Below are 25,304 nucleotides of genomic sequence, written 5' to 3'. Positions count from 1 at the left end.
TTGTTTTACAATTGCTGGAACACTTACCTCCCAGTGAAGACAGACTCTTAATTTACTTTGACAACTGGTAAACATCCCCAGCTTTGCTAGTGACTGTCAAATATTGATCTCCAATCCCTAGGGACCATTTGATTACGATGATTCCCATGTTTACAGTTTTCGTCTCATAAAGAGATGAAAAAGAAAGGGTGTGGTTTTTATGAGGAAAAAGAAATAACAATTGATGGGGAAATATTAGAGCTGTAAAATGGTTGGATAATAGAGAGATATCTCTCGTATCAACTTTTGAATCTGCTCTCCCTCTCAACACTGTAACCAAAAATGTCATCAGTAGATTGAGGTCACTTGTCCTAGCACAGCTACAACTTAAAACAAAGGAGTGGACCTTCTAGATGGCCTCATCAGCTGTTACTAAATCTCTCAGAGATCTACGAAGTTTTATTTGAGATTTTTCTTTCACTTCATCAATGGTTAGCTTTTCTTCCAACAACACTGCAAAAGTAATGCTATTCCTATGCAAGGAGTAATTGACCTGCTAGGTTTCTCATGTGAAGTCACTGAGTCTGTTTGCAACTTAGCAGCTGGCTCACTAAAAAGAAGAAGGCAATCAACAGACAATGTAGAGAGAGTTATCAAAGGAAAAAAAAAGAAAAAGAAGGGCCAATTTGTCGATATCCATGTACCAGACATTAGGAGAGACAGTGGTGGCCACTGGCCAGCTGTTGTTGAAGGTGCAAGCACATGTATGTGTATCTGTCATCAATTGTTGACGAAGGCCTTAATGGCCGTAAGCTTCAATTTTGAGTATCTTTTTGTTGTGCATGTCTGCGACTTGGCATCTCCACTGTGTGGTGAGTGGCAACTTCCTTTTTCATAATATTGTTATCAAAAAAATCTTTGAACTAGTTGGTTCACTGTTGCCTTGTATTGTTCAAACATCACAGAGTTACACTGACTATTACACCACATACAGCCGTAGTCATTTCGTCTTTGGTAATATTAGGTAATAAATTATTATGATTTTATTGTTAATGGCCAACTTTTGTAGTTTAATTTAGGTAAGTTATATTTTAGAAATAAAAAGTAGAATGTAATTGCCACCAAATAAGACTATCTTGTTCCTTTTGTCATGCTCAGGTTTGTAATCTGGGTTCTCATCTGAGTCATGCACCAAACTATCCTCACTCTCATCAGGAGATGCAAATGATGATGTGTTGTGATGTCTCCTTAGTTGACAGTGTGACATCTGAAAAGTGTAAACGTCATTGTACAAATTGCATGTAGTAATTCTTAAATGCCTGATGTGTCACTTTTGGCACAGACTAAAAATACGGTAGTTTTACAGTTTACGCCAACTGCGCCAAATTTTGCACAGACATAAAAAAAATCATAAAATGTAAACGAACCTTGTCTTACAAACTGAAACTACTGCAATACATAGACTATGTAAACAAGAGCATATTTTACAAAAGATACTTACCTTCATTTTGGTTTGTACAGCTGTAAAAACTTTGAGATTATGAGCAGCAGATGCTTAACTCAGATGATGTAACTGCTCATTGGCTGTAGTTCATTAAACTGCCAACATGCAACAGCACAATATGGTAGATGGTTGAAAACTGTGCAATATATAGCACTATAGTAGGTTGTTACTTCAATATTAAAAACACGTACAAATTGGGTACGTGCCAAATATGGCAGTAAGAGGTTAATCATTGCTGTGACACAACTTACTTTTCTGTAGTCTCCGATTACATACCTTGCTATCCTCTGCTGCACTCGTATCTGCTCTGATAGGTATCCAGAATGCTCCAACTGGAGTCTCGCAAGGGGCGTGCGGGCTTTCCTCTCTGTGCCCACCCTTGCATGAACTCTATGTGTAGGCCCCGGTGTGGCTTGTCAGCCCTCACTGCCACGCACGTGTACTGGCATTATGACGATGTCAGGTCCCAGCCTGTACTCGTATCTTACAGTTGACTCGTCACCTCTTTCGCCAACATCCCATTTCCCTGAATCCAGTTTCTGATGACTTGTAGGGCTGTTTGCAGAATCTCATAGCCTCCTCTATTTTATTTTTGTTTGATTCATTGTACACAACTAGCAAATATCATAAAATTTGTGTACCTCCTCCCCACCACCATTGACTTAAATCAGAGAGAAACAGTGGCCCTAATTTACTCTCTCTCCGTTTCATCAGTACCTCTAAAGTGAAGTTTCCCACCTCTCTCCCTCTGTCTTCTGTCGTGCAGATTTGTTGTCATCCAGTGCATTACTCTTCCGTCGAGTGCCAGCCCTCGTTTGTAGTACTGTGTTTTGCCCTATCAGAAGCTGTGGGGAGATCAATGGCTATACAGTCAAAATGCCCTCTCCTGTCGATCACTTCCGATATATTCCACTGAAAAGCAGCTACCTGTGACTGATGTGAAAATTCTGCCCTGAATCCGTGCTGATACCTACACCACTAACTCACTACTTGCAAACAACCTTTTCAATACGAGGTGTGTTTCTTAAGCGAGTACCATTTTGAAATAAAATAACACACATAGCCTTTTCATAGCAATTTTATTTTTACATGGAAGCATGTACTGTAATGTACTTTGCTGTGTAATTCCCACAAAATTTGGCATGTTTCTTTATTTGTTTGTGAGTTTTTGAAATGCCTTCTCCTATTGGGAATCCTGCTGACTATGAAATATGTGCTGTGATTAATTTTGTTTGTGTTAAGGGTGTGAAATCAGTTGAAATTCATCTTCAGATCCATAAAGTGTATGGAGAAAACATTATGACCAATGGAGTGGTACAGAAATGGGCGAGATTTTTTAAAGAGTGCCATTTGAATGTGCACAATGAGAAATGAAGTGGCAACCTTCATCCGTTACTGACAGTTTGGTGCAGAAAGTTGATGAAAACTGAGGGAACACATGCTTTACGATTTCAACATTATGTGATGAGTTTCCTCAAGCGTCAAGAAGTGTGCTTTAATGCAGTTGTCTAATCAGGTGAAAGACTTATACAAGGATGGTATTCAAAAGTCGGTTTTACGATACAATGGGAAGTAGATTAAAGTAAAGACTTAAAAAATAAAATTGCTGAGAAAAGTGTACTTGTTTTATTTTTATTTCAAAACTGTAATTGCTGAAAAAAAAAAAAAAAACCGGTATTTATCAACGACTCCTTCAAATGCTTTACTTACTGTACAGGTAAGTCTCCATTGCTCTTTCTCTTTTGTATACAGCTATTACTACTGCTTCTTTCCATTCCTCAGGGACCACACTCTTTTTCATAAAGAAGCCAAATAGGAATAGTTGCTGGCAAGGAATGGAAATGTTGCATGGACCACGATCGTACAACCCAAAAACTCACTAGCAGCTAAGACATCTGGGTGTGAAAATGTTCCTTGTATGATCAGATAGGAATGTTAGGAAAGTGACAGTGTTCCAATCCATGATTGCAGGTGTATCAGTTGATTTGTCATAACAAAATGAACACGTAGCAGTAACAAAATCCACAGCTGACTGACTCAGGCTATCTGTTTTGGTCTCTGTACACGGTAATATTGTGTGCCACCACACAGCCAGGTTGTTTTCTTCTCTTCTGTGCAGTTTATTTATTGTCATTGACAGTTTTAATTGCAGACTAGGCATTAAGTTTGCAGTTTTGTTATTAGAACCCATATAAAAGTTGACTGTGTTGTTAGAAGCAGCAGGAATTCAATACTTCATCTCCTTCCATTTGGATATTCAACAAGGAAGAACAGCTACACGTATTCATCCATGTGCAACCTAACCTCTCATCATACCACAATCTCACATTAATAATATGTCTTATCTTATTCTCTTGTTCCCTGTGCGAAATTTAAAGTGGAATCAGCAGAATTCTTCCACTGTTTATATCAAATGCTGGTTTCATAAATTTACTCAACAGTGTGCAGAGTCCTTGTCAGTTTTATTATATTGTTGTGCAGTACGAAATCATTATTGGGCTGGATTGACAGAAGACAGCCGAAGAGGTGGAAGTAGAGTGTCTCATTATGTACTGTTGCAAAATATGGATAAGTAAGTTACAGGGAGCGAAAGGCTATTTACAATTTGTACAGAAACCAGATGGCAGTTATAAGAGTCGAGGGGCATGAAAGGGAAGCAGTGGTTGGGAAGGGAGTGAGACAGGGTTGTAGCCTCTCCCCGATGTTATTCAATCTGTATATTGAGCACGCAGTAAAGGAAACAAAAGAAAAATTTGGAGTAGGTATTAAAATCCAGGGAGAAGAAATAAAAACTTTGAGGTTCGCCGATGACATTGTAATTCTGTTAGAGACAGCAAAGGACTTGGAAGAGCAGTTGAACGGAATGGACAGTGTCTTGAAAGGAGGGTATAAGATGAACATCAACAAAAGCAAAACGAGGATAATGGAATGTAGTCGAATTAAGTTGGGTGATGCTGAGGGAATTACATTAGGAAATGAGACACTTACATTAGTAAAGGAGTTTTGCTATTTGGGGAGCAAAATAACTGATGATGGTCGAAGTAGAGAGGATATAAAATGTAGACTGGCAATGGCAAGGAAAGCCTTTCTGACGAAGAGAAATTTGTTAACATTGAGTATAGATTTAAGTGTCAGGAAGTCGTTTCTGAAAGTATTTGTATGGAGTGTAGCCATGTATGGAAGTGAAACATGGACGATAAATAGTTTGGACAAGAAGAGAATAGAAGCTTTCGAAATGTGGTGCTACAGAAGAATGTTGAAAATTAAATGGGTAGATCACGTAACTGATGAGGAGGTATTGAATAGGATTGGGGAGAAGAGAAGTTTGTGGCACAACTTGACTAGAAGAAGGGATCGGTTGGTAGGACATGTCCTGAGGCATCAAGGGATCACAAATTTAGCATTGGAAGGCAGCGTGGAGGGTAAAAATCGTAGAGGGAGACCAAGAGATGAATACACTAAGCAGATTCAGAAGGATGTAGGTTGCAGTAGGTACTGGGAGATGAAGGAGCTTGCACAGGATAGGTTAGTGTGGAGAGCTGCATCAAACCAGTCTCAGGACTGAAGACCACAACAAAGAACAAAGTTACGATAGCAATCATTCAAAGAAAGGCATTTTTCATTGTGGCATAATATTCTCAGAAAAGTTCTTTCAACGGTTTTCTTCTTCAAATGCCTCCCACTACCTAGAGAGAAATGAATGTCACAATAAACTAAAAGAGATTAAAGCTGATAGATAAGATTTAGGTACTCATTTTTTTCACATGCTATTTGACAGTGGTATAGTAAAAATACGGTTCAATAGTGGTGTCACAGCACCTCTGCCGAACACTAAAATGTGAATTGCAGTGTAATCATGCAGATGTAGATGACAGCATGGTAAGGTAACAGTCTAAGTGTGCTGCTGATCCTGTCTGACAACTATGAAAAAGAAAGAAAAAGCATTGCTCGTATGTGAGTTAAAAACTTATTGCAGTTCCTTTATGGTACATAATTTTTAATTCTGTTGGAACATTTACCATCCGTTGTAAGGCACAGGCTCTGTCATGAGGAAGTCATGTATTGGAGAGAAGATACCACACAGACCTTGGTTATCAGTTAACAATGTGATAGTGCTATGCTAATAGAGGGATTACAAATTGTAAAAAGTAGAACATCGAACAAGAGCTAAGCCTTCCTTATTAACTGCTTTGTACAGAAATGACATGATATTCATGAGTATTTTTGGGTTTGAAATAATAGTCTGCAATGAATCTTTCCTCAGAGAGACCTTTCTTTCTTCATCACTCAAATGATGAAATAAGTGCCATGAAGAATGTAGGGACATTATTTCAAATCTGTCAGTCCCATAAAGTCATATAAATCGATTATTTCCCACAACATGAAGAGACTGGACTTAAAACACCTAAATTTGTAATTAAAATTGAGGTCAATTGACCAACGGAAAACATACAGCTTGCTGTATTTTACTCATTTATTTATTGACCATGTGGGTTACAGAATTAAATTTTACACATACATACATTAAATTGATACAAGATAAAATGAAGTAATGTACCCCCCCCCCCCCCCTCTCTCTCTCTCTCTCTCTCTCTCTCTCTCTCTCTCTCTCTCTCTCTCTCACACACACACACACACACACACACACACAGGTAATCACGAAAGGAAGCTGGACAATTGGCAATAGCTAAAAGAAGCTGAGATATCCATTTTCCTTCGTAGTTCAACACCAAAGATTCCAGCCAGTATATTGGTGCAGGTGTTACATCTGCAAAGTTTTTCCAAGTACCCATGAATATTCTTTTTTGGCAGTTGTGCAAAATAAGGTCCAGTGTTTGGTTCAACGTTCAGCTGTCGCATTGGTCATCATCAGGTCATTCATTATTTATGTAGCGTTGCTCGGATCATGGAATGGCCAGCTCTTATACGGTAGAGTTGGTTCTCACTACTGGGGTTGGATGGTCAGATCTACTTTACCTATCTTCTCATGACCATAGTCCACTGATTAAATGGGATCCCAGCCATACGAATCAAAAAATAGTAGCAGAAGCCATCAAAACACTCAAAACCAACAAAGTAAGTGGTCATCATCTTTGTTTCCCCTCTATCCAACATCTGGTCGGGTTGGGGCATCGCCACTTTACTCTGTCTTTCCACCATTCTTCTTCCACAATTTGGTTCCATAGCAGGTTTCTCCTCCTTAAACTCATATTCATTGTATCAATCCATCTTGTTCTGTCTGCTTCTTGGCCTCTTGCCCTCAATCCTGAACTCCATCATTCTTCCTGGTATTCTTCCCTCTACCATCCTCTTCACATGCCCAAACCATTTTAATCTATTCTTTTCCATTTTCTCAGTGAACTTCTCCACTCCAATTTCCTTCCTAAAATCTTCATTTTTCACTCTGTCTCTCCTTGTCTTCCCTATTATACTTCTCAGAAACTTCATTTCACTGGATTGTATCCTGCTCTCCTCTCTTCTAGTCATAGTCCAAGTCTCTGAGCCATAAATTAATACGGGTGTGAAGTAAGTCTTGTATAGCACCAGCTTGCACCTCATTGGCACTTCCCTTCCCCACACCAAGCCCCTCACACACTGGTAAAATGTACTACTCTGTTGTATTCTTTTGCTGATGATGAAGACTCCATTACAGTGGAATTATTGAAATGGATAGAACTAAAGATTATAAGTGATCTACACTTGCATTTTGAGAATATTTGCAAACAGAACAGGTTCCCAAAGAGCAGAAAATAACATTAAACTGCCCATTACATCAAAAAAAGGGAGACAAACTAACTGTCAACAATTACATCTACATCTATGCTCTCCAAATCACTGTGATGTGCATGGCAGAGGGTACTTCCCATTGTACCAATTATTAGGGGTTTTCCTTTTCTGTTCACATATGGAGTGTGGTAAGAATGATTGTTTGAATGCCTTTGTGTGTGCAGTAATTATTCCAATGTTATCCACATGATTCCAGTATGAGTGATGCATAAGTGGTTGTAGTATATAGCTAGAGTATTCATTTAAAGCTGGTTCTTGAAACTTTGTTAACAGACTTTCTCAGGATAGTTAAAACCTGTCTTCAAGAGTCTCCAGGTTCAGTTCCTTCAGTATCTCTCTGATACTCTCCCATGGATTAAACAAACCTGTGACCATTCATGCTGTCCTCCTCTGTATACGTTCAATATCCTCTGTTAATCCTGTCTGGTATGGGTCCCACACACTTGAGCAAGATTCTAGGATGGGTCACATGAATGATTTCTAAGCAATCTATTTTGAAGACTGATTACTCTTCCCCAGTAGTATTCTACCAATAAACTGAAGTCTGCCATCTGCTTTACCCATGACTGAACCTACATGATTATTCCACTTCATATCCCTACGAAGTGTATATGAATGAGTTAGCCAAGTCCAGCAGTGACTCATTGATATTACAGTCATATGATACTACGTTTTTTCGTTTTCTGATGTGCAAATTTTATATTTCTGAACATCTAGAGCAAGCTGCCAATCTCAGCACCACGTCGAAATCTTATCAAGATCTGACTGAATGTTTATGAAGTTTCTTTCAGATAGTACTTCATTATAGATAACTGCATCATCTGCAAAAAGCCTGATTTTCCTATTAATACTGTCTGCAAGGTCATTAATATACAACAAGAACAACAGTGCTCCCAATGCACTTTCTTGGGGCACACCCAAGGTTACTTCTACATCTGACGACGACTTTCCATCCAAGATAACATGCTGTGCTCCCTACCAAAAAGTCTTCAATCCAGTCACAAATTTCACTTGATACCCTATACGATAGTACTTTTGACAATAACTGTAGGTGTGGTACTGAGTCAAATGATTTTTGGAAATCAATAAATACTGCATATACCTGGTTGCCTTGATCCAAAACTTTCAGTATGTCATGTGAGAAAAGTATGAGTTGGGTTTCACATGATCACTGTTTTTGAAATCCATGCTGGCTGGCAATGAGGTGGTCATTCTATTCAAGATATCTCATTATGTTTGAGCTCAGAATATGTTACAAATTGATGTCAAGGATACTGGATGGTATCTTTTTGGATCACTTCTCCTACCCCTCTTGTAGACGGGTGTGACCTATGCCTTTTTCCAAGAACTGGGTGTGGTTTTTTGTTTGAGGGATCTATGATAGATTATAGTTAGAAGAAGGGCTAACTCAGCAGCAAATTCAGTATAGAATCTGACAGGGACTCCACTGGGGCCTGGAGCTTTGTTCAGTTTTGACAATTTCAGTTCTTTCTCAACACCATTGACACTAATACTCATTTCATTCATCGTTTCAGTGATACAAGGATTAAATTGGGGCAATTCTCCTGGGTTTTCTTTTGTAAAAAGAACTGCTTCCATCAATTTCAGTTCCTGTCTCATTCGCAATGGGCTGGACGCTACCTTTGGTGCCCCTAACGGCCTTTACATACAACCAGAATTTCTTTGGATATTGTGAAATGTCGTTATTCTGCTACAGTAGTCATTGAAAGCATCACACATTGCTCACTTGACAGCCAAACACATTTCATCCCGCATCTCTCTATCTATAGCCCTATGCTTTGTTTTAATCCTATTATGCAGTAATCTCTGTTTCTTTAGAAGTTTCTGTACAGTGAATGTACACCATGGAGGTTCCCTCCCATTATGATCTGTTCTGCTGGGTACATATCCACCCAGTGTGTGGTCAACTATTCTTTTAAACACGAGCCAGAGTTCCTCTTACGCTTGTCATGTATGCTGAAAGTTTCAAGTTAATCACAGAGATATAACATCACTCATATTTTATTTTGTTACTGAACCTATATATCATTCTGCTTCTTTTAGTTGTCTTTTGTATTTCGGTAATCATTGTTGTCACAACCGCATCATGGTCACTGATACCAGTTTCTGCACACCACTAACAAACCTGTAATTTTCTCAATTAATTGTTGGATGATTAAAGTATCCACTGATTATTACAGTGTGATTGGTGAACTTAACGTACAAGTGAACTGAGGGTTTCTCTGAACAGGGCGGTGGTACTTCTGCCAGTGGCGTACAGAGTTGAAGAAACTTTAAACAAACAACTGAGAGAATGTCAGGGTGATTCTCGATAGGAAAGATCCAACGCAGGATAGATTTTTAACTTAAAATCAGTAATTCGCCATAGAATGTTAACGAGCAAGCCTAAAATAGTATAATTTATTAATTTCAAGAGTGCATTTGTTCTGTACATAGAGAAGCGTAGATAAAATAAAAAGAGGATTTGGTGTTAAAGCAAAGAATTAGTGAAACTCTAACAAATACAATATGTCAAGTTAAATTTATGGGAGAAGTATCTGAGCCATGTTAAGAACTGGTGATAGAGAAGAGGGTGACTTTATCATTTTTGTCGTTTAGCAGCATTTAAGAAAAAGTGGTGAGGATATGAAATTAGGAGCTCAAAGGTCACAGAATTGAACCAATAATTCTGAAAAGGAAATTAAGATAAACTACTTGGCTTTTGCAGGTAATTTTCCAGTACTTTTAGAAAACCTGACAGAAGCAGTTCATCAAATAAATCTTGTGAAAAGAATAGCCAATAGAATCAGTCTCAAAATTTCAGCTGAAGAACACAAAATCCTTGACAAATAATAAAAAAAAGAAAGTCCCAAAATAAACATCAACACAAACAGGTAAAACAGAGTGTGTTAGTAAATGTAAATAACTTGGAGAAAACACACAGCAGAATGGACTAGAAAATTTTGTAATAGATGTAAGGGTTAATAAAATGAAAAGAGCATATGATTTAACTAAAAATATCTACAACAAGAAATGTGTACCTAGTAAAAGAAACTAAAACACTATACCACAGTGGGGTGACCAGACTGCCTTACAGAATAATGTTCTCGGTAACTCACACTTAGAAAGATCATATTGATTACACAAAAGTGAGCAGTAAGAATAATATGTAGTGTTCATCTATGGTCATCATGTAGATACTTCTTCAAGGAGTTTGGCATTTTAACTGCATTGTCTCAGTACATATATTCGTTAATGAAATTTGTCATAGATAATCCATCACAATTTGAGAAGAATGGTGATGTCCGTACTCACAACACTAGAGGAAAAATGACCTTAATCACCAATTACTAAAGCTGTCAGAGGCTCAAAAAGGAGAACGATATACATGAGCAAAAATATTTGATTGCCAGGTAGGAAAACAAGTTTTGAATCTAACCTTCTATTCCATGGACAAATTTATGTTTAAAAATGGTGGTCTGGGGGACCATCACTTGTAAGTGCATTTGCATGAATAGGTCTAACAAGGAATATGTTCATTAATATTAACACTTATCATGTATACATAGCCTATGAAGTGACTTGTTCCACATAATTTCAATAAAAGAATTGTTCAAATGATCTCTGGAACATGTACCTGGCTAGCATTTGAATTCTTAAATAAGAAACATAAACTGGACAGACTAGAGACAATTGAAAGATGAATTATATAACAAATCTGTACATTAGGGTCTTCTGTTGAACAGTAGATGACAATGCATCCTCTCATTAATGAACCCTCCAATACCATTGATTTTTGAACTATGTTTCTTCGGAAATGGCATATCTAATGTTCATGAAGAGAGCTTTAGGGATATATTTCTTATTTGGAGATGTGTATCTGAAATTTCTTTCTTCTTTTTATGTTCTGTAATGTTTTGGAAACCTAATTCTTTCATTTTCTGACTTTTGAGAACATTAATTATCCTATAATATTCCAGATGTTTCTCACCTCAGTAACTGGCAGATGTTTAAACATTTAACTTTATTTAGGCACCAAAACTTCATCACAAAATTATGCATGAGAATATATAACTGTTTTATATCTATAAAGTTTGTTTGTTACATGAACATTATTCCCTTGATAAATATTAAGCATGTAATAAATATGCATTGTTGGTGTTTTGCATCAACACTTTGTGATATCTTTCTTTTACTTCAGTTGAAGAGAGTCTTTTGTAGAATGCGGTTGTGCACAAATGGCAAAAGAAAGAACTGGGACATGCTTGTAAGCAAGTAGAAGTGTAATTCTATCGGGTGTACCGATTCTGATGAAAATTCCAGAATGAGATTTTCAGTCTGCAGTGGAGTGTGCGCTGATATGAAACTTCCTGGCAGATTAAAACTGTGTGCCGGACCGAGACTTGAACTCGGGACCTTTGCCTTTTGCGGGCATGTGCTCTACCAACTGAGCTACCCAAGCACAACTCACACCCTGTCCTCACAGCTTTACTTCTGCCACTACCACATCTCCTACTTTTCAAACTTTACAGAAGCTCTCCCGCGAACCTTGCAGAACTAGCACTCCTGAAAGAAAGGATATTGGTAGATTCCTGGAAAAATAAACTGAAAATAGCATAGATTACAGAAACAGGATAAGTACTAGAAAGAGACAATCTCTAAGAACTGGAAATAACAAAAAGAAGTCTTTTTATGAATAAAATATTTAATTTAGAAGGCTTTCAAGGCAGAAGAGAGATGGAATGAGAACATGTGGACAGAAGAAGGAAAAGACAACATGAGTGGAAAATGAAGGAGTACTGGAAAAAGCAGGAAACAACAGCAAAGAAAGAAGACAAACTGAAGTAGTTAAATTGTCCGAGTTGGTCAGTATGAAGATAAAAACAATAGCACAGAGTGCAAATGGTTGCTGTATGCAGTGCTGACAAGACAAATTTTATTTTCTCCATCATTCCAGTTAGGTAAATAATTCATTGAATGGAAAGTGTGGTTGCTTACAGTATTTTTTCTCATTGGTATCTCCCCCAAATGTGATTTAATTATTTGTGAAATGCTCAGTGTTGACTTGTTAGCATGTTTAAATTTCTGTAACATTTAATATGACAACTCAAGTAAAATGACATATTTTGTATTATTGGGCCCTATGTCCAAGGATACAAATTATTTAAAGTTTGAATTGAATTCTTGTGTGAAATGTATAGTCAGTAGGAGCATTGAGTCACTGATAGGCACAAAAAAAGGAATGAAAACTTTGCTAGCTTTCAGACAAAGGACTCGAGTTCACATTTGACGCTTCTACTGTTCGGTGAGTTGTGTCCTTTATTCCTAAATCAGTAGTATTTACATTCTGCCAGAACTTTTCTTACAATGAATGTAAAGTTAAAATACTTTATTTCCTATCATCTGTCCACATTCCTTATAGTGGGTCACCATCATCTGGAGTCGTAGCGCCCAGTTGTCTGTTTACGTGTCTCAGCTGACTCCATTTGATTTTCAGTACAGTCACACTTAGGTCTTACCCCACAGTCTGTTTGGTGTCCCATTTATTTATTTTTTTCTGTCTCTCCTACAAATTCTCAACAGGTATTTCTCCATTGCCTGATGAGCAACATTCAGTTTTTGAACGGTTTTCACATCAAAAGTCCCTGTCTCATTACCATAAAACTGTTGGAACTGGATGTAAACTTCCCATTTTAAATGAATCAAAAGCTGCCTTGAAATCCTGTTTAATTTACCAAAAGCACACAAGGGCATTTTTACTCTTCTGTTTCACCCTTCCCCCCCCCCTCCCCCCCTCCCCCCAAACCCCCATCTAGTCAACCTTGTCATTGTCTAAAACTAGTCTAAAGGACAACATTGTTATTTCCAGTGAGTTAGCTGTGCATTATTTTAGTCTTCATGTAATACATACACTCCTGGAAATAGAAAAAAGAACACATTGACACCGGTGTGTCAGACCCACCATACTTGCTCCGGACACTGCGAGAGGGCTGTACAAGCAATGATCACACGCACGGCACAGCGGACACACCAGGAACCGCGGTGTTGGCCGTCGAATGGCGCTAGCTGCGCAGCATTTGTGCACCGCCGCCGTCAGTGTCAGCCAGTTTGCCGTGGCATACGGAGCTCCATCGCAGTCTTTAACACTGGTAGCATGCCGCGACAGCGTGGACGTGAACCGTATGTGCAGTTGACGGACTTTGAGCGAGGGCGTATAGTGGGCATGCGGGAGGCCGGGTGGACGTACCGCCGAATTGCTCAGTACATCGATGTTGTTGCCAGTGGTCGGCGGAAGGTGCACGTGCCCATCGACCTGGGACCGGACCGCAGCGACGCACGGATGCACGCCAAGACCGTAGGATCCTACGCAGTGCCGTAGGGGACCGCACCGCCACTTCCCAGCAAATTAGGGACACTGTTGCTCCTGGGGTATCGGCGAGGACCATTCGCAACCGTCTCCATGAAGCTGGGCTACGGTCCCGCACACCGTTAGGCCGTCTTCCGCTCACGCCCCAACATCATGCAGCCCGCCTCCAGTGGTGTCGCGACAGGCGTGAATGGAGGGACGAATGGAGACGTGTCGTCTTCAGCGATGAGAGTCGCTTCTGCCTTGGTGCCAATGATGGTCGTATGCGTGTTTGGCGCCGTGCAGGTGAGCGCCACAATCAGGACTGCATACGACCGAGGCACACAGGGCCAACACCCGGCATCATGGTGTGGGGAGCGATCTCCTACACTGGCCGTACACCACTGGTGATCGTCGAGGGGACACTGAATAGTGCACGGTACATCCAAACCGTCATCGAACCCATCGCTCTACCATTCCTAGACCGGCAAGGGAACTTGCTGTTCCAACAGGGCAATGCACGTCCGCATGTATCCCGTGCCACCCAACGTGCTCTAGAAGGTGTAAGTCAACTACCCTGGCCAGCAAGATCTCCGGATCTGTCCCCCATTGAGCATGTTTGGGACTGGATGAAGCGTCGTCTCACGCGGTCTGCACGTCCAGCACGAACGCTGGTCCAACTGAGGCGCCAGGTGGAAATGGCATGGCAAGCCGTTCCACAGGACTACATCCAGCATCTCTACGATCGTCTCCATGGGAGAATAGCAGCCTGCATTGCTGCGAAAGGTGGATATACACTGTACTAGTGCCGACATTGTGCATGCTCTGTTGCCTGTGTCTATGTACCTGTGGTTCTGTCAGTGTGATCATGTGATGTATCTGACCCCAGGAATGTGTCAATAAAGTTTCCCCTTCCTGGGACAATGAATTCACGGTGTTCTTATTTCAATTTCCAGGAGTGTATTTAGGCATATCAGACTTGCTAAGTTATGTTTCTCCACATGTTCACATTACTCATACTGGAGTCAAACCGTACAATATCATCATGAAATTGGATGTGGTTGAGATATGTTCCACTTGCACATATTTCTTCTTCATTGTTTTTAAAACTTTCTGTAGAGCAGCTGATGTTATTTATGGTGATATTGAACTCCTTGCTTGAATCATCTATTAAGGGTGAATTCCTCATTATCCTGATGAAGTCTAATAGATGATGTACCATTGACATTTTCAGTATACTAACACATTAATAGTTTTGTGGTCCTCAGTCCAAAGACTGGTTTGGTGCAGCTCTCCCTGCCAGTCTATCCCTAGTAACTCTCTCCATCTCTGCACAACTAACCACTTGAACCCATTTACAGCAGTCGAGCCTTGTTGCCCCTCTACAATGTTTATCCCCAACATTTCCTCCCATTACTAAACCAATGATTCCCTGATACCTCAGAATGTGTCCTCTCGACCTATCTCCCATTTTACTCTAGTTCTGTTGCAAATTTCTTTTCTTCCTGATTTGATTCAGCACCTCCTCACTAGTTATCTGATTCATCCACTCAATCTTCAGCTCTCTTCCACAGTATCACATTTCAAAAGCTTCTACTCCCTTCTTGTCTGTACAGTATATCATACAGTTCCACTGATATACAAGGCTACACTCGAGAGAAATTCTCTCAGACAAGAGTTTCTATCACTACAATTTATGTTCAACGTGTGTCTTTTAATTCCGTCTGCAACTTAATGTGTCAGCTTTACAGTAAGCAGCAGTCTATCATTTCCTTACATTTTTGAAATTCCAGACTGGAGTGTCCATTGTTTGATTTTACTTTTGCCACTGACAGTTATATTGCTGGCCAAACAGCAAAGCTGGTCTGCTGCTTGTAGCATCTCATTTCCTTTGTATTCCTTTATACTTTCTTTAACAGTCTTGGCTGTTTTGTGTATGTACACTTTGCTGCAGCTACAGGTCATTTCATTGCATCTGTTTTCACTCAGAAAAAGTCTTTACGTTTTGACTCAAGAAAAAGGCCTGTATCCCATCTTTTTTGTAGAATTCTGCTTAGGCTGTCAGTAAACCATGAAACAAATGGTAGCATAATAGAGTGAGAAGGTAGTTCCTCATCATTCCTATTAGCATAATTAACATTCCATTCAAAAGCCCTGTCTGTGGTTGTGGACAAACTATAATAGTCATTGGCCTCCATTGTCTCAAGCAGCACAACTCCGATTCTCAGTGGTTGTCGTCGTCGACACAGGAGGAACGTTAATACAGTGTGTTAAACACTGCTTGCTTTTGCTTCTGGGCTGGGCGGTGGTGTGAACTGGCACCTAAATACCTATTCGTGTTAACAGGCTTCGTATACACTCTGTATCTTAGAGTGTTGTCGGATCTTCTGTATACCGACACATCTAAAATTGGGAGACTGACTTCACTCTCTGCCTCCAAGGTGAAGTTGTTTTTGGGTTAACCTCATTCAAGAAATTGTGTAGCATGTGAAGCTCTTCTTTGCTGTGTGGACATATAACAAATGTCAAACAATGGAAACTCCAGGTAGAAATATCGACAAAAAAGGGGGGCAAAAAGGAGAGGAGCTTTTTTCTTCACCTCCCTGGCCCAGAACCTCCTGACACTGTGCCTGTTGACATTCTAGTCCCTGCACACTCCACCATACAGCATTCTTCTCTCCCCCCCACCCGTACACCATCCCTTCCACTTCCCTGCCCCCTCCAGATTGCTACTTGCATCCCACGTGATGTTTCATTCCGCCCCGAGATGCTGGAGTTGGCAGTCGTGTCTGCGTGAGGTGTGTTTGCATGTGTGTGTGAATGGTTTGTGTCTCTCTTTTACTGATGAAGGCTGTGGCCAAAAGCTATATGTAAGTTTTTTTTAATTGTGCCTGTCTGCAAATTGACATGTCGCCTTAATGGTAAGTGGCAATCTGTCTTTTCCTACATATAACAAATGCATCATCCCCATAGCGGAGCCAACAGGAAGGCTTTGAAGGAGCATTACTTAATACCTGTTGCTCAAAATGCTCCATCAAAATGTCAGCTGCTACTGGAGACAAGGGTGAGCCCATAGCAATACTGTCACACAGTTCATAAAATTCACCTCTACATTTGAAACAACTCCATCAAAGACATAATTCAGTTAAGTTGCCATTCTTTATATCTGATACTGTGTTAGTAGTAAACAAAGATTTCACAATGAAGCTTACAAGGATGTCACTTGCAGAAGTCTTCACCTTGAATGTAATTTCTAAAATATGTTTTGAACCTTTGACAAAAGTATTTGTTTTTCCAGCTAGATGTCTCAGTTTTTCCAGATCAATAACTTGCTAAAAAGTAAGTTGGCGAGTTAATCTACTCACTATTGGTCTCGAAGGACACAAATCATTGTGTATCTCGGTTAGGTCATACATTCTGGGTGATAATAGAGCTATTTGATAACAGATTTTTCACCTTACGAACAATTCTGTTCGTCAGGTTGCTTTTTAACTTGCAATATACAAGGTCAGCTAATAGTTGTTCAATTTCTTGTGGTATTCCAAGGTGTCTCTAACAACTGTAGCGTTCCCCTCATCTGATTTTGTCACTACAGTGCTTTCGTTTCTCGTGAGGCCATTGAGAATTTCCCTTTCCTGTGCCAATGTGTTGCCTTTGTGCGGTTTCAATTTCCATAGAACTCTCAACACATCTACATCTATACTCTGCTAGCCACCAAGTGGTGTGTGGCAGAGGGCACAATTCGCGCCAAAGTCATATTCCACCACCCCCTCTGTTCCACTCGCAGATCGCGAAACGACTGTCTGAACGCCTCAGTATGAGCTCTTATTTCCCTTATCTTTCAATGGTGATCATTGTGCAATTTGAAAGTTGGTGGTAATAATATCCACTCTACACCCTCGGTGAAGATCGGATTTTGGAATTTAGTGAGCAGCCCCTTCTGTTTAGCGCGCCGCCTATCTGCAAGTGTATCTGTCCTCACTTATTTGGTCTGATCCTTTGGAAGAGAAAATGAGGATGCTTCAATAGCTCTGATAACTTCTTGAATGGCAATTCTCTTAGAAGTAGTAATGAAATTCAGATCTCTGCCTAGAACTGAGATGGCTGCTTGAATTGAATTTTAATGGATCTTGTAGGATTTGTGTTGTGAATGTGTACACTAGCACTTTTAGTCCACTCTGCACTATCTTTTGTGACATATGTTATAGTTTTACACCGTACATGTACGAGGATGTAAAAGTTAAGATGTCTAGTCTTTTGAAGTAGTTTCTGCATATTTCAGAAGTCTTTCTTCTTAACATGATCCTGATTGCTTCTTGTGTAATGTGAACACCCTTTTTATTTCTTGAATGTTTGTGTTTCTCCACACTGTCACTCCATACTGCAGGTAGATTCGAAGAGTCCGTGGTATATACTGTGCACAGAAGCTATTTGTCTGCATACTGTGATAGCTGCTTCATTACAATATGATGGAGCTGAGTTTCTTACAGACAGAATTAATATGCTCCTTCCATTTCAGCTCATTATCCACAGTAATACCTAAGAATCTAGTGGATTCTACTTCTTCCAGCTTCTAAACTCATGTGCACAGCCTTCTCTTCAGTTCTGAACATTGCATACATAGTCATTTTTAGGTTTATAACAGGTCCATTTTCCAGGAGCCGTTGAGCTGTGGTCTTTGCAGATGTGTATGCTCATCACTCAAGCTATACCATCCTTCTTTTCAAGACTGATGTCATTAACAAACACATTAAATAGCAATGGCCCCATTACAGATCCCTGTGACATTCCACATTTGATGGCTTTGGTTTCTGACTGATAAGCATTCTCTGTTGATACATGTTGTTTCCTGTTGCATAAGTATAATTCTCTCCACACACCTGCTTGCCCTCAGATAGTTTTCCAATTTCCTTATCAGTATGTCACGGCCAATAGTGTCAAATGCTTTGGAGAGATCCAGAAGCATTGCAGATACAACTTGTTTTTCATCTAAAGACTGTATAGTATATTCTGTAATAACCTTCGTGGACTTTAAAAAAGCATATGACTGTATCCATAGACCTTCAATGTTGAAGATCTTAAGAAATTTCGGGCTCCATACAAAATTAATCAAACTGACAGAACTCAGCTTAACCAACACTGTATCAAAAGTCAAGTTCAGGGGGGAACTCTCTGAGCCAATCATCATAAAAACAGGTTTAAGACAAGGAAATTGCTTGGCACTCCTGCTGTTCAACTGTGCTTTAGAATACAGAATGAATGAATGGTACAAAATTAACCCAAAGAACATCCAAATTGGAAGACCCAAAGACAACATAGGTTTAAATTGTCTAGGGTTTGCTGATGACCTTGCTCTCTTGTCCATCAGTATTCAGGAAACCGAACAACAAGTTATCTCACTACAGGAAATACCACAGAAAATTGGTCTTGGAATATCCTTTGAAAAAACAGTCATCATGTTAACTGACCCACCACTCATAAACAAAATTGTAGATAAATTTAAATATCTGGGAGAAATAATAACATATAACCTCAATGAAAAGCCAACATGTCATAATAGAATAAACAAATTGACTAGAGCATAATATATCACTAAGAACACCTACAACAAAAAGAGCCTGTCAATAGCAACAAAATTAAAACACTACAAAACAGTCACTCAACCAGAAATAACGCACGCAAGTGAAACCATCTTCAAAACAACTAACACTGCACAAATAGTCAAAATACTCAAAATAGAGAGAAGAATCATCAGAACGTGCATCAACAAATTGTACCAGAAAGATGGACACTGGAGAGTAGCTACAAATGAAACAGTCTACAAGGAAATAGAACCAGTAATGAGTACAATCAGGAAGTAACACATTTCATTTTTCGGACATCTAATTGGAACACCAGAGAACAGGATCATCAGGAGAATAATAGAAAAACTGTGGAATAGTAAGTGTAGCATTAAGTGGATTATAGAAATCAAGGAAGATATGGATGAGCTAAAGATTACATTGGAAGACCTAAGAAACAAAACTGACAAAATCAGGAAACTCACAGATGAACAAACCAGATTACAAATGAGAATCACCAAACAGACAATAGTAAGGGTGATTTCCTATGGAGAAAGAAGGCTGGGATCTGAGAGAATGAAGAAGTACTGGGCTGACAGGAAACTGAAAAATTCTTTGTATAAAGTTGGTTAGAGTGATCCAATGAAGGCCATAAAATGTAAATAATAATAATAATAATAATATTCTGTCAGACTGGCAATCACTGATTCTGTAGATTTCCTCTTTCTGAAACCATGCTGTATTGGTGTAAGAACATTGTGTTTGTCCAGATAATCTATCACACATAAGCATATCCAGAATTTTTGAGAAACCTGATATCAGTGAAAGTGGCGTGTAGTCGGGGTTATTCTTATCGCCTTTCTTGAACACTGGTAGCACCTTGCTAATCTTCTGTTTTTCTGGAAAAATTCTGTCTCGGAAAGAGCTGTTTGCTATGTCCAGCAATGGTGAGATTATTTGCTGACTTACTAGCTTTATTATATGATCTGATACTTTTTATCACCAGCTGATTTCTTGGACTTTAGTATTTGTATATTTTTCCTCAGTTCATCCTCTGTGACTGGTTTCAAGAATATGGTTGTGCTTGATTTTTTTGATAACTCAGTAACCTTCTTTTGTAGACTATTTCTTTCAAGTTTTAAATCCTCTACTGCATTTATATTGTTACCATTGAGTATGTTAGCTATCTCACTGTGTTATCTAGTTTCACTGATCTCATACGAGGGTTGGAATTTAAATTGTGGCAACTATTTATTCACAACTGATACAAAAAGAGTTACATGTTTGCACCTGTTACTGTCCTTCAAAGTAGTCACCAGCATTGCGTAGAACTCATTGCCAGCAATGTGGAAGGCATAGTATACCATTAGCAGAGCCTGTTTTGTTGATGGTGTGAACACAGGTTTGCCTTTCTTCAGTCTGTATTTTAAGACATAGGGTCAATACTGTTACGTGTATCCCTTCCTACCCTTCTTCACATCTGAGACTCATCAACGCTGCGGTCAGCTTCTACCTGTTTTTCCAATTCGCCTGTAAATAATGTGAGACAGTATTTTGCAACTGTGACTTCTGTAATACTCTTACCTGTGAACACCTGCCTTCTTTGAAGTTATTGCAGTCTTCTAACAGCTTAATTGTATTTTGGCTTTCTGATACGCACATCTTCAAACTGTGCACCTCACAATGTGGTGGGGCGACTTTCATGCATCAGTGATGCAGACAGCTGATGGAACCGTATTGGAGGGTTATCTGTGGAGAGGCCAGACCACTATATGGTCCCTGAAGTGGGATTGCAGCCTTTTCAGTAGCTGCATGGGAAACATCCAGGAGGACCGATTGATCTAGCGTTGTAATGTTAACCGTGAAACCCTAACAATACTGTGGGGAAAACTTAAGCCAGATTACGTTCGGTCGTCCACACATCGTGTTCCGTCAGTCTTTAGCTGAGGGAGCCTTGGGGAACACAGAATGAGTCAAGTTGTGCATAGGCAACTGGGAGCTGTTGCTTCTTTACGGTATGCTAGTGAAGGATTATGATCATTGCTAACCTACTAACACAAAAAATTGTCAACATTATTTCTTGATTACTTCGCATATGTTTAAGGGGCAATCAAATGAAAACAAGGCTGATGGAAAAAGTAAGTAAACTGTTTATTATTTAAAAAGTAACCACCATAGATGTTTATTCATTTATGCCACTGTGAGACAAGCAGGTCAACGCTTTCATCGGACAATGTTAGTGATTGCCTTCAGAACCGTGATCGTACCTGGCGTGCAGCTTTTCATCCGAAACAAATTGACAGCCACAAATTTTTTTTTCAGGACTGTGGAGATTGAGACTGTTAAGGAGGATGTATAAGGGATTCCCAGTGAAATTTATGCACTACAGTCAAAACAACCTCAGCAACATGTGGGCGGGCATTAATCTACAACAGAATGACGCTATCAATCAGCATTCTTTGGTATTTGGACTTGATGGTGCATTTCAGTTTTTGCAAAGTGTCCACATACCAATGTGTGTTAATCGTGGCACAGTGTCAAAGTCAATAAGCAGAAATTCAGTAAGCAATGGGGCCTTGCAGTCAAACAAAAATGTAATAATGATTTTCTCAGAGATGGCGTGCACAGCTTTGGCCTTTTTCGGAGGGGGCAAATCTGTGTGCTTCCATTGCTGAAAGTTGCTTTCTGGCTCAGAATGGTGACTCAATGTTTCATCTTCCACAGCAATACGGGATGTGAAATGATGGACTTCATCGTGATACCATTTCAGATGCTGCAGTGATGTTGACATTATGTTAAGACTTCTGCTCCTCCATCAAGTAGTGGGGAACTCACAGTGCAAAGATTTTCCAGAACTTCAGATGCTCTGCACGATGGCACGAGCAGTACCGTGACTGGTGCCAAACGTGAGCTGAGTGTCTTCCATAGTCTGCAGTCGGTCATTTGTGATGGCAACACCCACTGCAGTAGTGACACGATGAACCTGACCCGGCCAACAGCTGTCTTTCAGTGATGCCTGACCACCTCAAAATTGATTATTCAATGCTAACACGTGCACATGCGACATACCGAGTTCGCCGTACGCAGCAGACATTCGGGTACGAATTTCAATTCCCGACACTCCTTCCATAGTCAAAAACTGCACTACACCTCACTGTTCCCCTTTCCCTGAACACACGACTCACTGACCTCACATCGAGCACGACAGACAAATGACATAACAGTGAATATTTGTGCTGTTCCTTCCCAATTTCCAATAGAGGGCACTTCTAGACACACATGTACCTGCTTTACCAATGTCTATGCTTGCTTGTTATGTAATCTGTCTTAATTTGACTGCCCCGTTATATATTAGAAGAAAAATAACTGGTTGCTTTTTTTTCTGTAGTATTCAGCTGCTGTTTTCACCCAGCACGCACTTCAAACAAAGCATTTACAGTAGAACCTCGTTAATCCGGCCTCGGATGATCCGACTCTCCACTTAGTCTGACCACACCATTTCTGATGTCCGCTTACATGCACAGGCTGCTGCTACAGTTAGGAGTGGACTTTTCGTCCGTGACTCATTGTAAGCGATTCGAAATTGAGCCCAGTGACACGAGTGAGTGGACCAGCACAGCTGACGCTGACTGCACAACGGAAGCAGAATCAACTGACGACAAACTCACTGATGCTGCGACTCGAACAACCAATGTGAATGAGAAAGAAGATGAAAACAACAAAGACAGTGAACATATGGCTTGAGTATCACACATAGATGCTAAAAATGCATTTGATATAGCCCTTCAATACATTGAACAAAGATCTACGTTTCCCTCAACAGACATTAGGTAAGGCTGGAATGTCGTAAAAAATCTAGGTTGTCATCTGCTAATCTAAAGTCTTTTGTCGTTCTGCTTAACAACAGAACATTTTTTACCGTGTGATTTCTTGTGTTTTAACAATTAAGTGCATATCAGTTGTGTGTCAATGCAGTACTGTAATAAAGTATGTACAGATGTTAAAATTTTACTCACAGTAACAATATCTTACTGTACATTACAGACATATTTTACAGTACAGACTCTACTGTACATTACATTCCAATTAAAATTTTTTAGTCTGTGAACATTTTCTTTTTGTTTTGTTACTGGAATATGGAATAATATTTCAGATAGTATTTTCAGTTGAAAACTAAAGTTGTACTGTACCATATTGTGATGTTATGGGTCAATAAAAGTGCTCCTCTGATAATCTGATTGTCTGCTTACTGGAGTCAAGATCTATCTAACACAGCTATTAGACTCATCTGCACACTGCACCCCTGAATCCGAACAGTCTGATAAATTGTGGCTAATGAGACATACCTTTCCTTCGGTTTTGAATACCTGGGGTTCGTTCGGTGTTTGACCGGATGTCTACTGGCAGCCTATTGTGGACTTCTGCACCAAACTATAAAACTCTATTCTGAAACCCAGAGCTGGATGTTTAGTCGGCACGAAATTATTTTTACTTCTAGAACCGCGATTACGAGCCAACAGCCTTGCCGAGGTGGTCACACTAGTTCCTGCCGGATCACCGGAGTCAACTGCTGTCGGGCTTGGCGAGCCCTCGGTTGCGTCACCGTCCGGGTCTGCTGAGTGCTGCTGGCAAGTGTGGTGCAGTCAGCAGTCAGCCCTCGTGAGGCCAACTGAAGAGCTACTCGACTGATAAGTAGCGGCACCTGTCACAAAAACTGACAACAGCCAAGAGAGTGGTGTGCTGATGACCACATGCCCCTCCTGATCCGCACCCGGTAACACCTAAGGGCCGAGGATGACACGGCGACCGGCTAGTACTGTTGGGTCTCTGAGGCCTGTTCAGATGGTGTTTGTTTGTTTTATACTGTGATTATGAATTACATAGTCCATTTCAAGTTCAGTCTTGTTAGCAAATACAGTTAAAAAGTATACATACCGGCAAAACAGATTAAGAACCCCTAGGCTGCTCCACAGTCTTCTGCACCTTGTTCAGTTATCAACTTAAATAAGATTTGTAACGCACACTCCTTTACAATAAATCCTTCACTCAAGTTGGCAGTACTGCTTCAGAACATTATGCCATAGGATGTTACTGAGTGGAATTATGGTAGGGATCCTGCATCTAGGTTAAAACAATGAGAGAGATTTCTAAGTGGAAAGCAGACAGAACTGATCTTTTTGATTGACTTAACTTCATTCTGGTGACACCTCAATTTATCATCAATCTGGAAGTTCAGGAATTTTATACATGGAGCCTCATCCAATTATATGCCTACTGATCTATGCCCCTGTGACCTGTAACCCATGTCAGTTTGTTTGCATCTGCATAATACAAGTTTCTGAAAGATTAAGGCTTAAGCTGTTGACTGTGAACTACTTGTAAGCCTGTTCCATTATGGTGCTGAATACAATTGGGCCTTTATCAGAACACTTGTCAACAGCAAATATTACAGCTATTGAATCATCCATGCCACAGGTAAATCATTTCTGCAGACCAAGAACACGTGACAGTCTGGCACTGAACCTTATGGCACACCATACTTCACTCTGAATTCGATCTTATTCCTGTTGTGTCATTTTCTAATTTCACCCTCATTTTCTGTTGTTAAGATAAGAAAACATCCATTCAAGGGGAAAATCTTAATCATCATACGGTGCCATTTTGGTTTCCCTACTGGAACTTTATAATTACACACACAAAGTCTTTGCAAGATCACAGGAAATGCCACCATAATAATTTTTCATCTTGACTCACGTGAATACAGACCATAATTAGACACTTTTCTCCAAAAGATAATCAAATATTAGACCTGTGTGACAATGGAATCGCCATAATGAAAATGCAGTGTTTCTGGTTGCTTTTCCAGGTTTTATCCACAATTGTGGCTGAAAAACTGTCCAGCGCAACCAAAAAAAGGAGTGATCCTTTTCGTGGAAGCACTCTGTGAATGGCTCTCGATTGGTACTGACTCATTTTGGAGTACATGAACAGCCGACTGTTCTTAGTTTCTGGCTCGTACAAATGTATCTAATTGTTGTCTCCTGATTGTGTGTTGTGTACGAATTTTTCATTTTCTCAGTCACATTTTTTGAAGTCTGGTCAAACTATTCAGGATCTGCTAGGAACA

The 25,304-nt window shown here is 39.8% G+C and overlaps 1 protein-coding gene across 4 annotated transcripts in view; it reads left to right on the top strand.

Moving 5' to 3' along the window:
- Window positions 1-23,083, top strand: part of LOC126202963 (histone deacetylase 3) — a 34,401-nt gene extending 11,318 nt beyond the window's left edge. The window contains exons 2-3 of one of the 4 annotated variants that reach the window (XM_049937092.1): window positions 21,500-22,275; window positions 22,566-23,083. The gene's annotated coding sequence lies outside the window, so the exon portion shown is untranslated. The other 3 variants (XM_049937093.1, XM_049937094.1, XM_049937091.1) reach the window with 3 other exon arrangements.
- The last annotated feature ends 2,221 nt before the right edge of the window (window positions 23,084-25,304 follow it).

The sequence above is a fragment of the Schistocerca nitens genome, chromosome 9, assembly GCF_023898315.1.
Source record: "Schistocerca nitens isolate TAMUIC-IGC-003100 chromosome 9, iqSchNite1.1, whole genome shotgun sequence".
Lineage (NCBI taxonomy): Eukaryota > Metazoa > Arthropoda > Insecta > Orthoptera > Acrididae > Schistocerca > Schistocerca nitens.
Note: the sequence above shows the minus strand (reverse complement) of the source record. Positions and strands in the feature narration are given on the sequence as shown.